We start from the raw sequence: 13,630 nt of genomic DNA, 5'->3' as shown, positions 1-13,630 counted from the left end.
TACCCAGTACAGGATCATATACATAATCTCACCCACCCACATACTGTATACCCAGTATAGCATCATCTACATAATCTCACCTACATATACCCAGTACAGCATCATATACATAATCTCACCCACATACTGTATACCCAGTGCAGCATCATATATATAATCTCACCCACACACATACTGTAGTATACCCAGTACAGCGTCATATACATAATCTCACCCACATATGGGCACGTACCAGTCCTCTGATGCTGGCACATAATAACTTGCACCCAGTATTAATAGTTCATTGCACACATCCCCAGTGCCACACACTGCACCCCATCTCATTGCATCCTTGCGCTCTCTCTCACAGCCCCCTCACCTTCACCCTCTGCCCCCCTTAGCCATCCCCATGTGCATCCCTCCCCGCTCAGCCTGCATCCCCTACACCAGTCAGCCATTGCCGTATTGTGTGGAGTAGCGGCGCACTGCCTGATTGACAGCCTATATCCATAGAAACAGAGCAGGCAGAGACACTCCATCGAGAAGCCTGGCGGGTGACGAGCGTCTGCCATATACGGCGCTGGGGATAATGCAATAGAGGATTTTTCCATGCATGTGAGATCATTCAGTCCCCTTATTCTAGCAGAAGGGTGATGAGGATCTGGAGGGGGAGACTATTACCCCTGCTCACGTGTTGCAGTGTGCTCTGAGCATCCTGCCAGAAGGGGGTCCACAGCCCAGCACTGACTGATCAGGCATCTGGTAGCCTTTTGCTGGTTGTATTTTTCTACATGCTTCCTACATTGTAACTATTTGGATCCTGTGTGTTGCCTCCTGGTGGCTGAGGATCCCCTGTGATCTGTTGGATTTCTTCATTCTCTTGGGGGTGGTAAGTGACACTGTGACAATCTGCAATGTACAATGGGTCTGTGGGTTGCATATCTGTACATGACTTGTGCAACTTTGGGGTGGGGGGTTATGGAGGGCTCCTGGTCTGTGGGTGGTATTGAGGATGCTGGCTGAGATGATACATCAGGTGTTGCATGCAGAATATAATGTCTTGCCTATGGATTCCTATGGGGAAGGTTAGCTTTATAATAAGCATATAGACAGATATATGTCATACATAATATTTGCCTATGTATATTCCAACATCATCCCCACTTTGCATGTGTATCTAAGGGGATGGGAGGGGGTAGAGTGAATGCCACTAGGGATCTGTTCACTGTGAAGTAGGATATGGAGGCCTAATCTCCTATACATAAGGGATGTACCCTACCCCCTGTATATTATATAATAATAGATAATATCATCAGCCTGATTGGCACTTCCTTCGCTACATATGCTTTCCAGCAGCACATTCTTTCAGATATAAGGGGGCGATGATGTGAATATCACAAATCCATTAGGACTCAGGCCTGATAGATCCAGCAGAAGGAATCAGAATGCACATGAAGAATATTCAATTATTTGGAAGTGGACATCATATCCCATTAGGTTAGCTTCTCACCTATTAGAAGGTGCAGCCAGCATTAGGTAGATGGGCTGAGATGTCTTCATTATAAAGTGTAATAGGAAGGGGTTTGGATGCTGTCCGCACCTTCTGGATGTCATTGATGGTTTCATATTCTTCTCATTTAGGGTGTTGGAAAGTTCACATTGCCCTGTGAGGGTCAGAGACTTCTAGGACCCAACGTATTAGAGACTTCTCACTCCCAACTTTCATCCAAGCTGAGAAACTACTAGTAACCTTGTTGATAGATGATAACACTGCATAAGGATATAGCACGAACATATTCCATAGCACTGTTCACAGATTATAACCCTTCACCTCAGTGACTGTTCCCGCAGTCTAGGCTCCCTGTCTGGTAAGCACCCACTTAGCACAACTTTAAGAAGTCAGTAACTTAACCAGTATTTTTAGGGTGTAGGAGGAAATGTGTAGGAATTCCACAATGACATGGTGAGAACATGTAGACTCCAGGACAATGTTTGATGAAATCTAGTGCTGTAGGGGAACTTTGCTAACCACTGAGCCTTCAATGTCATGTCAAGTCAATCTTTAAATTTAGAAAGGGGTAGTCCGGCCAGAAGTAGTTATTACCTCTCTAGTGCCAAATTGACCCCACCAATGGTTGACCTGGACACCCTGGTTCTTCCCAGCTAGGAGGAGATTGAATGGAGCAGTATTTTAGCTTGTGTCCTACTGTTCCACTGAAATTCTGTAGCACTGATGGAAAGGGCAAACAAATAGGTGATAACGGCTTCTGTATGGAATACCCCTTTAATGTTTACACGCCAAGACGTCTCCAGGACTGGTTCATTTCCTTACTTGACTCCTTGCTTGACTACTCATGACTCAGCCCATTATATGACATAACAATATGATACGTAACATAACCAATGGCAATTTTTTTGTAGCTTTTCTAACTTGTATGGACTGATTATGATTAAAGGGGTAGAAAACCCATATTTCAATTAAGTAGTAGGGAATTCTGAGATAATAGAGGTGGATTCTCAGAAACGTAACTTGGGCCCCAAAGCAAAATCATTAACAGGATAATAGGACCCCCCCCCCCCCCCCCCACCTATCATGCTTCACTTACAGTACCCGTCTTCTCATATGGGTATGGGACCTTATGTTCCCCCTCAGGCTCCTGGGCCCATGTGCATCTGCACCCTCTATAGTTAGGTCCTTGGGATTCTCCGTACAGGGCTCTCGTCTATTAGTCAGAAAATAAAGTAGCTACAAAGAGTGTCTCTCGCTCTGGAGGACTCAACATGTCCATTTATTACACCAACAACCCATTGACTTCAATGAGAACGGTGTAATTCTTCTTTCCCTGTTGTGGTGCTACAGTAATTGAACATTTGCTGCCAGTTTAAAATCAATGGGTCACCCTGTTATAAAATTATTGTCAATGGGCCATTTTAACAAAAAGGGATTGTCCAAAGCAAACCACCTATTTATTGGGTGAAATCATTAAAATTAACTTTTTAGCACAAATCTTGAGTAATTAAAACATATTTGGTAGTATAAACCACATTCTAAACCCAACACGATTAATGCCAGCTAGTGTTAATGCCCAGTATATGAAACCTAAAGAAATGTCACTCAAATGTTCCCTCACGAATGGTCTTTATGATATATAGCTACTGCTATAACAAGAACGAGTTGGCTTAGTGGGTTAGTTAGTCTGCTCTGCTGTCCCTGTATCTACCCTAGATTTAATGAAGGATGGCTGTGCAAGTATACCCATCTTTCCACTGGAGACCTGCCACCCCATTTTTTGGGATTAATGAGGCTCCAACAGGTCATACCCTCACTGATAAGACATTTTTTGCTATATCTAAGAAATATGCATTAAAGGGATTCTCCAGGATTTACCAATTGATGACCTATCATTAGGATAGGTCATCAATATCAGATCGGTCGGTGGTCCGACACCCCGCACTTTAGGGGTGTTTAGGAGTATCTCCAGAGCATTCGCTACACATCTCCATCCATTGTGTAGTCAACGGAGTTGGTTACTTCGGCGCTGATCCCATTGCCGGAACTATTCCTAAACAGCTGATTGGCGGGATGTATAGGTCAGACCCTTCTGATATTAACGACCTATCGTAGGGATAGGTTATCTATTGTTACCTCCTGGAGAAGAAGAGAGTTGAAGAGAAATTCCACATTCCAGTAGTATGGACCAGCAGCCTCTCCTTCCTCTACTCCAGAGTGTAGTTGGTGGTGCATATACTACTGAGTGACGACACGCACTAGGATGGAGACCAAGTGGTGCCCCCTATTGGCTGTTGCTAGGCAGCTGCTCTAACTTATTCTTCTCCTGCTAGTAGAGGGTTGAAATTATTCCATAAGGGTTCTGAATTACTCCCTGCTGAGTAACTGCAATGAAAGCCTCCAATTTTCTGTGGAGTTTTCCTATTTTAACACGTGGTTAATATGAAGCAGGTCAAACGCACAAGTGCTGATCTAAAAAAGTGCCAGTTGTAAGCTTGTGTTCATGGTATATTAAAGCCTTTTACCATAGGGCTTGGATGATAAAATGATCATCAAACTGATCTGCTGCTTGAAGCCCCCAAAAACCAAGAAAAAGGGTCTGCTCCAAAGCTTGTCTACAGGCTGTGTGTGTGGCTCACCTTCATTCTCTTACATATGTATGATCTGCAATACTGAACACATTCCATAGACAAGAGTGGAAAAAATATGATGTATTCCCCCTTTAAATTGAAGCTACTTTGCAGAATATGTTGGCCAACAGCTCAATTACCAGTTCTGAAAAGTAATGTTATGAGAATCTCTATAGAAGCAACCTGATCACCTCCGGGGCTAATTTATATTCTCCACACCACAGACTGTCACATAATTATCAGTAGTCCCCCTCCATGACGAACTCATGCCGAACTAGGGTTTATGGATAACCCCTTTAATAATTGGACATCTAGTTAAAGGGGTTATCCAACCCCTATAATGCCTCCAAAATTCCCGGGCACCATATACAGGTTATACTTACCCTGCATACTGGCACAACCATCGCTCCTACTGCCCGCACGGCCGCGGCTGCATCTCGTGGGTGACGTAAGGGAGGCTCATTCCCGTCGTGGCCTTTTAATGGCTGCCCCCCCCCCCCCCCCGCTGCCAAATCCGTGCAACGGGGAGATGCAGCGCGTCCGTGCAGGCTTAAGGAGCGACGTGGGTGGCGGGGAGTGGGGTAAGTATAAACTGAATGTGGTGGCATTTTGGGGGCATTATAGGTGTTGGATAACCCCTTTAAAGGAAATGTGTCACCAAAAATGTTTTCTGCCAGTTAAAACCAGACAGTAACACGTATCCTTTTTTTCTAATCTGTTTTTATTTGCTGATTGTAGATTTTTTTATTTTATTTCCTGAACATGATTATGTGGGCGACCATCTTGCGTGAGCTGTTCTTAACAGCATTCACACAGCATTAAAACAAATTGCTTTACGGCAGACCCATGGGCCATAGACACGATTGTCGGGAGATGATCCCATTGAATTCTAGGCTCTGTGACCTGTGCAGAGGTCGTTGTACAAGGACAGAATAGATACGCTCTGACAATCAGCTATTGTGAATGGTGGATCCTGTCTTATCTGTCATCCTTAGGTACTTTCACACTAGCGTTTTGAATGCCAGTTCCGGCACTAATACATTCCTATGGGGAAAAATGCCTATTCAGGCATGTCTTTAGTTTTTTTCGCCGGACATAAAACCATAGCATGCTACGGTTTTCTCTTTTGCCTGATCAGTCAAAAAGACTGAACTGAAGACATCCTGATGCATCCTGAACAGATTAATCTCCATTCAGAATGCATGGGGATATGCCTGATCAGTTCTTTTCCGGTATAGAGCCCCTAGGACGGAACTCTATGCCAGAAAAGAAAAATGCTAGTGTTAGGGTACTTTCACACTAGCGTTTTTCTTTTCCGGCATCGAGTTCCGTCACAGGGGCTCTATACCGGAAAAGAACTGATCAGGCATATCCCCATGCATTCTGAATGGAGAGTAATCCGTTCAGTTTGCATCAGGATGTCTTCAGTTCAGTCGTTTTGACTGATCAGGCAAAAGAGAAAACCGTAGCATGCTACGGTTTTTTCTCCGGCGAAAAAACTGAAGACATGCCTGAACGCCGGATCCGGCATTTTTTCCCATAGGAATGTATTAGCGCCGGATCCGGCATTCAGAATACCGGAATGCCGGATCCGTCGTTCCGGCATGCGCATGCGCAGATCGGTAAAAATGCGAAAAATGTACAAGACGGATCCGTCGGTCCGCATGACAAGCGGAGAGACGGATCCGTCCTTGCAATGCATTTGTGAGACGGATCCGCATCCGGATCCGTCTCACAAATGCTTTCAGGCAGCAGCAGATCGGCGGATCCGGCGGCCAGTTCCGACGACGGAACTGCCCGCCGGATCACACTGCCGCAAGTGTGAAAGTAGCCTTACCCTGGGTTCACACCTGAGCGTTTCTGAGACGCACGTATTTGTCGTGCGTTTTTATGCGCGTTTTTTGCAATAGTAAACGCGCGTTTGACGCGCGTTTGTGTGATTGACTGCAGTGTTGTCCAATGAGTCTATGGGCCAAAACGCGCGACAAATGCCCCCAAAAAAGCTCAAGAACTTGTTTATGCGTCGGGCGTTTTACAGCGCGTTCAAACGCGCTGTAAAACGCTCAAGTGTGAACCAGGGCCATAGGGAAGCATTGGTTTTCACGTGTTGAGCGTTTTACAGCGCGTTTGAACGCGCTGTAAAACGCTCAGGTGTGAACTTAGGGTTAAAGTACCCTAATACCATTAGTCCGGTGACGGAACTGCTTGCCGGATCACTCTGTCGCAAGTGGGAAAGTAGCCTTATCCTGCCTGTAATGATATCACCTCTGTGTGTAGATAAGCAGGTAACTACAGTAAAGTGATCTGTACGGACCAAGAAGTGGCCAGTGCGAAAACTGCTTTGTTTAAATATAGATATTGACATGGAAAATAAAAAATTCTTTCAAAATGTGTTAAACATAAAAACATGATTTAAACAATGGGCCATTTCCTGATGACACATTGCTGTTAATGTACGGATGGCGAGGGTCCGCTAGAGCGGGCTCATGGAGGTCTGCTCTGAGTGGGGGACTGGCTTCCATATGTCTTTATCGAGCTGTGATATATGATTTCTAGGCTTTGTCTTCTTTGACTCTCTGTGTCATGCCCAACCCCCTGCACTAGATAGCACAGAGTGTATCCATTGTCCCTGGAGTCCTTTAAGAAGTTGGGCTTACACTTCAGGGGGACACGAAGCATGCAATCAATCATATTTTGGTTGCCATCACTAGTTTCTAGGCTGCATTCTCATAGATATTGGTTTCGATTTACAACATGGCTGCCCCCCCCGTAGACGATGGGCCACAAGTGCGTTTTGAATAGAGGTCATAGGAGCTCAGAGCAAAGCGTGAAAGTGGCAGCAGCAAATCGGAAGCTTATTCCTGATCCAGTGATCCTATCACGACATTGTTTAAAAATGACCTTGAAATGAGCGTGTTCCCCATTGTCACACATCAACAAGAGCGGCTTCACAATAGCAGAGCCGATAGTAGCCTGCCTGTGATTTTTCTCGTATTTATGTCACAATTGACGTTAATCCTCTCCCTCAATACATAGTAGCCAATAACTCATTGTCAACGAGTGCGGAGTAATTAGTTGGTTTCACCGCAATTTCGAAATGAACAACCCTAATCAGCATCGCTCTCTTTGGGTCCCAGTTTTACGCTTACTCGAGGTTCATTTACTTTTACGCAGTATTCTGTGATTTATTGCCTCTATGATGTCTCTGTAGATTGACCTATATGTAGTAAACAAGCTGCGGCCGCCTCTCTATTCGTCTGCCGCTCCAGACGTGAAGCATTTTATATGTGACATGAGAATGGAGTTAACCGTCTCTATCACCTCCAAATGACCTCTTTTGTTTAAGCACCAGAACGCCATTTCCATGCTCTGCACTTGAATTGTACTTCAGCGATGCTGTCAATTTTCATTTCATTTATCCCTGGTTGTATTTTATTTAGTGTACTACACAAAACATATGTTCCATCAATGTTCTTTTGGTTTATTATATATATATATATGGACTGGTGTGCCTCGAGTTCCTTTGGCTTCTGTAGAGGGTTGGGGGGGGGGGGGGGGGCATCAAACACCGGGATTATGTCCACAAAACCACATAGTTGTGTTAAAAAATGGCAATGTTAGGCAAGTGCATTTTTAGGTTGTCTTTTTGCTGCTACAATGTATTCTGTTTTTCTCACACGGGACTCCAAATCCTCTGCATAAACAAACATAAAATTATTCGACAGTTTTCAAACCAGGACCTGGATCTGAATACTTTTGTAATTCCCTATAATAAAAACTATCTGTACAGCGCCACCTGCTGTTTGCTCTTTTTGTTATTTTTCTGTCCACCTCAGTGATATCTCTGAGATGGTCGCACTTGGTAATTTCCATCCTTCAAGTGCTGTCAGCCATATGCACAGTTGAAGCTGTGAGAGTTAGGGCTCATGCACATGACCGTGTCCCATCCGGGCCTGTATTGCGGCCCGCAATCTGGAAGGTGCGGTGCGGAACAGAGGCACGGAACCTCTATGCGAGTTTGTTAGAAATAGATTGTCATGTATTATATGATATCTGATTTTCATTTTTTACTTTAATTAATCATAGGATAACCCCTTTAATGATAAAATTATGTCTGTCTGCACTCACCACTGGAGGGGGCTTACTGCTTAGGCTACTTTCACACTAGCGTTCGATCGGATCCGTTCTGAACGGATCCGATCGTAATAATGCAGACGGAGGCTCCGTTCAGAACGGATCCGTCTGCATTATATTAGCAAAAAAAAAGCTAAGTGTGAAAATAGCCTCGTACGGATCCGTCCAGACTTTCAATGTAAAGTCAATGGGGGACGGATCCGCCTGAAGATTGAGCCATATTGTGGCATCTTCAAGCGGATCCGTTCCCATTGACTTACATTGTAAGTCTGGACGGATCCGCACGGCCAGGCGGACACCCGAACGCTGCAAGCAGCGTTCAGCTGTCCGCCTGTCCGTGCGGAGGCGAGCGGAGCGGAGGCTGAACGCCGCCAGACTGATGCAGTCTGAGCGGATCCGCTCCATTCAGACTGCATCAGGGCTGGACGGCTGCGTTCGGGTCCGCTCGTGAGCCCCTTCAAACGGAGCTCACGAGCGGACCGACGAACGCTAGTGTGAAAGGAGCCTAATGATATTAAAGGGTTATCTCATCTCTGCCTCATTGCTGAGATTGGAACAACTTAAGTAATTGCCTGCAAGGGGTGAGCAGTCTTATGGATACTGCTTAGCTCTATTCACTGGTATGGGAATTACGGGAACTCAGGAACGCAGCAGGCTTGGATGTTTCTGTAGCTCCAGCTACTCCTGGCCAGCACTTACTAATGTTATTCTGATCTAAGCCATGAAAGGCTGAAATGGGAATAACCCTTAAGGGGTTCTATGGGAACAGAAGATTAATACTTACCTGCTCCCCGCTGCTCCAGTTCTCTTTATGCCTCCGGCTTGTCCATGTTCCGGTCCGCTCTCTGTACTGCTGCGATTAATGACTGGCTTCAGCGGTGACGTGCTGCTTGTGGCCATGTCACTGCTGATGCCAGTCTTTGGCTGTAGTGGAGCATGTTACCATGCCCTTACCCCAACAGATGTAAACATGGTGTGGGACCGGAACGTGGACTTGCGGGGAGCAGGTAAGTATTAATCTTTGGTTTACGGAGGCAGGCTTAGATTGCACCAGATTTTTAAAGAGGTTTTACGAGATTTTAATAGTGATGACCTATCCCCTGGGTAGGTCATCAGTATTTGACCGGTGGGGGACTGACACCCGGGAACCCTGCCGATCAGCGCTTTGAGAAGGCATCAGCGCTCCTCTGAGCGCCACTGCCTTCTCTCAGATTTTTCTAGGCCAGAGACGTCATGTCCATCGGTCACATGGCCTAGATGCAGTTCAACTCCATAGAAGTGAAATGTTACGACGAATGGGTCTCCCGCGGTCCAAGCCACCAGAGAGGCCGGTGCTTGTTCTTACAGTGTGCAAGCACGAGCACTGCTGATGGATTGCAGGGTGGACATAACCATGGAAATGAGAAGTGTATAATATGATGGAAAAATGAATCTAGCCAGCAAAAGAGACAATATGGATAATCCCAATACATTAGTAGTGTCTTGTATTAACTTTCTAAATGTGCTAAATTACTTTTGCTGAATTGAGACCCCCCCCCCCTCCTTTAACCCCTTAGGGACCGGGCTCATTTTCACCTTAAGAACCACAACATTTCTTGCAAATCTGACCAGTGTCACTTTGACACTTTGTCACATATTTTTGTCACATATTGTACTTCATGACACTGGTAAAATGGAGTAAAAAAAAAATTGATCTATAGCATTTAAACTCTCCACAGGACCTACAGCATCTTCAAGAACTACCAGAGTGTGTCATGTAGTCCTTCAGCTTTACTCAGCTATGTCTACCTAAAAAGTTATCTTTACTAATGTATTTGGCCAATTACATCTAATCCTCCTGGATTCATTGTTCCTTTTATGTAAGAACACATTCCTTGACTGGTATTGACTATGGTGATGACTCAGGACCGTTACCTAAGTGGAAAAAATGTGCAGCAGAGAATTCAAAATTACATTTTCATGAATGCTAAATCTTTTATAGGCGGCCGGCTTCTAAAGTAGAAATTCATGTGCAGGAAGGCAGCGAGCAATCATTGAATGTGACAGCAGGTGAACTATTGTCCTAATGCTGGGTTTTCTGGGCATTAAAAAGTTTCGACTCAATGGTTTGAGAAACATTTGAAAAGATTCTTCTCTTCTCTTTTGTACCTGGTAACTTATTCCAATATCTTGTGGTTCTTGTGCGCCTGATAAATCAGGACTATATAACCTTTTAGGGTTAAATATACCTTCTATTACTTATTTACTAAAACCATGCCTTCCAACATGCCTTGAGTTCTGATTTTAAGGACATTTTAACCCCTAGCCCCAATCCTCCAGGAATGTCCACAACTCTTAGGAATACATTTGCATAATTGCCATCCCATTTAAGGTCTATTCCTTGGGAATATGTAGATATTTGCCAAAGATTAATATTGTTTAATTATGCTATACCCATATTCTGCAAAGGTGTTATCAGAGCGACTGACTTGTTTCAAGGTCTCTGTTTGCCGTCAGTGGATGAATTTTTTTTTTTATGTAGCAGGCTAATACATTTAACTCATGGCCAAGCTAAACCTGCCATTAGGATTAGGATCTGTAATCTGCTCTGATGTGCTCTAAAAGGTGTTACAAACTCTTAGGTGGAAATGTGTCATTCCCTCCTATGTGTCATTTTGGCTTAAAAAAGTTGCAACTTTTTCATGGCCATTGCGACTATCTTATGCCACCCTCGCCAGGTTTAAGAAAAGGGAACATCAGGCCTGGCTCATTCATCATTATTTTTGTCAGAAACTGGTGTAAATAATGACTGAAATCTAGTAGTTCCGAGCTGCTGTAAATTTCATTCTGGTGCACGGACTGCCGGAGGAGGCATGTAACTTATGAAGAGGTAAAAAATACATGCCTCCTCCTGCAGTGCAAGCCCTATAAAGATTGCCACAACATGTGCCGGTCTTGATAAATAAGAGCCTTAGGGATCATTCAAACGGCCGTTGATCGGCCGTTTCGTGCAAGGGCAATATCCGTGCTGATTCCTTAGATGGATCCAGCCCCATTCAACCTGAATGGGTTCGTGATTTGTTTGCACTGCCAAAAAATAGAATATGTTAAAAAAAATTGCGGTGCGGAGGCACGGAGAGCAACCCCACAGAAGCACTCCGTAGTGGTTCCATTGGGTGCCATGCCTCCGTTCCGCACTGGACTAGATTGGACCGTGATGCGGGGAGCACACGGCCAGTACCCATGTATTGCGGACCTCAATACGGTCACGGCCGGGCAAAGGACGTGTGCATGAGCCCTTAGTGCCAGTTTTCTGTCTTCAGAAAGGCACACATTTTTACCGTGAATGTGTGACTAGTTGGGATTTTAGGCTGCATAACTGCAACACATAACTGGCATAGATTTTATTTTCTGGCACACAGTTTGTCTGAAGATGCATCACATTTTTTAAAAGACTTGTGCCTCTTAGTAAATTTGGTGCATATTTCTAAAAGCAACTATAAAATCCTGGTTGGTAAGCTCTCCAAAGGTGAACAGAAAATGTACGATCATCTACTATTGCTTTCATCTCCTTAGGTCCTATCCTCTGGCCTGACGTTGTTGTCATAGGAGGCATTGAATGACACTAAGCCTAATAGCGGGTGGAAATTATTGGGTTGTTGTCTTCAGCGCCAGGAGAAGGCTTGCATCTTAAACTAAATTCACACCACAGATGTGGTGTACTGTTGGAGCAGACAGTGGGAGAATTTACCGACTTAGATGCCAGTGTGCCCATAGAAATGCCCATCTTCATAGAACAGAAGTAAGCAATTAAACTCTTTTGGAGAGCAGAAGGTAACATGTACAATGAGATAAAAACTGCACAGGTTTATTTGAAGGTCAGTGGAAGGTCGTACATTGCCTACTGATTATAATGGGTTGATCGGTGTAATGTAATAATGTATTCATTAAGGAAAACATTTGTTTGCCAGGTTTTCTGCTGCTGATGAAATTGGCGTATCAGATGTAAGTGAACTGTCCTATTATTCTGCACTGGTCTCAGACATATCATCACATTCAGACTCCTGCTGTGATTCTGAAATGGAAGGTTAGAAAATGAAATCACACATTGAGTGCTATGTGGCCCCCACAATTTCTGTTCTATAATGTAACTATGAGAACTCGGGCTTCTGTGTGTTGAATTGTCACTATGGAAAATGTATTAGGCTAAGGCTAGATGCAAGTGCCAGGGTATCTGACAAGCTTATGCCTCATGCAGACGTCCGTGTCAGCTTTTTGGATCAGTGGTAACACAGACCGTGTTCAATCCGTGTTTACTCCCGTGACAGATCCGTGTTGGGTCCGCTTTTTGCTGTCCGTGTTGCATCCGTATTTCACTGACACTGAACAGCTGATTTTTTTTTTCAATGAATCTCTTTTTAATGATCCATGAAACACGGATACAACACGGATGGCATCCGTGGTTTTCACGGACCCATAGACTTTAATGGGCGTAATGGACAAAATAGAGCTTGCTAAAACACTGATGTGTGAATACACACATTAAAATAAATAGGTACGTGTGCTGTCCGTGGAGAACACGTTCAGCACACGTCCGTGAAACACTGACGTGTGAATGAGGCTTTACAGGGTCCAGCTCCCACATGGCCAAATGTACAGATCCATAGACTATACTTGACCGACCAAGGGCATAACTACCAGAGTAGCATGCATACAGCTGCTCCTCTACTGCTAACAGGGGCGGTCCAGGGGGCCGCACATAAATAATGATGCTCTCAGCATTTAGTGGTCCAGGGGCTGTACATAAATACCTGATGCTCTCAGCATTAAGTAATGTAGGAGCATCAGGCACTTATGCAATTGCCAGCAGCCACAGGTGCCCTCCGGAATTCAACTGTATTGCCGTCCTCAGGACAATGATACAGTTTCATACTGTGGAGCAGGCAGCAGTATTTTCTGCTGCACTATGGTATTTTGTTCTGCTGAGACATTATTTTGTGCTGCACTTTGGTATTTGGTTCTGCTGAGGCAGTATTTTGTGTTGCACTGTGGTATTTGGATCTGTTGAGGCAGTATTTTGCTCTGCACTGTGGTATTTGGTTCTGCTGAGGCAGTATTTTGTGCTGAACTGTGATTTTTGGTCCGGCTGAGGCAGTATTTTGTGCTGCACTGTGGTATTTGGTTCTGCTGAGTCAGTATTTTGTGCTGGACTGTGATTTTTGGTTCTGTTGATGCAGTATTTTGTGCTACATTGTGGTACTTGGTTCCGCTGGGACAGTATTTTGTGCTGCACTGTGGTATTTGGTTCTGCTGAGGCAGTATTTTGTGCTACATTGTGGTATTTGGTAGGGATGTCCCGATACCAGTATCGGTATCGGGACCGATACTGGACATTTGC

General features: G+C 44.6%; 1 protein-coding gene across 7 annotated transcripts in view; it reads left to right on the top strand.

Annotated features, from left to right (window-relative positions):
• The first annotated feature begins 464 nt into the window (after positions 1 to 464).
• ANKS1B (ankyrin repeat and sterile alpha motif domain containing 1B) overlaps positions 465 to 13,630 on the top strand; it is a 180,546-nt gene continuing 167,380 nt past the window's right edge. For 5 of the 7 annotated variants that reach the window (XM_044281268.1, XM_044281272.1, XM_044281270.1 and 2 more), the window contains exon 1: positions 465 to 868. The gene's annotated coding sequence lies outside the window, so the exon portion shown is untranslated. Of the gene's footprint in view, positions 869 to 1,620; positions 1,848 to 13,630 lie in introns of all 7 variants that reach the window. The other 2 variants (XM_044281269.1, XM_044281267.1) reach the window with 1 other exon arrangement.

This window comes from Bufo gargarizans, chromosome 2, assembly GCF_014858855.1.
Source record: "Bufo gargarizans isolate SCDJY-AF-19 chromosome 2, ASM1485885v1, whole genome shotgun sequence".
NCBI lineage: Eukaryota > Metazoa > Chordata > Amphibia > Anura > Bufonidae > Bufo > Bufo gargarizans.
This window is presented reverse-complemented; position numbering and strand designations above follow the sequence as displayed.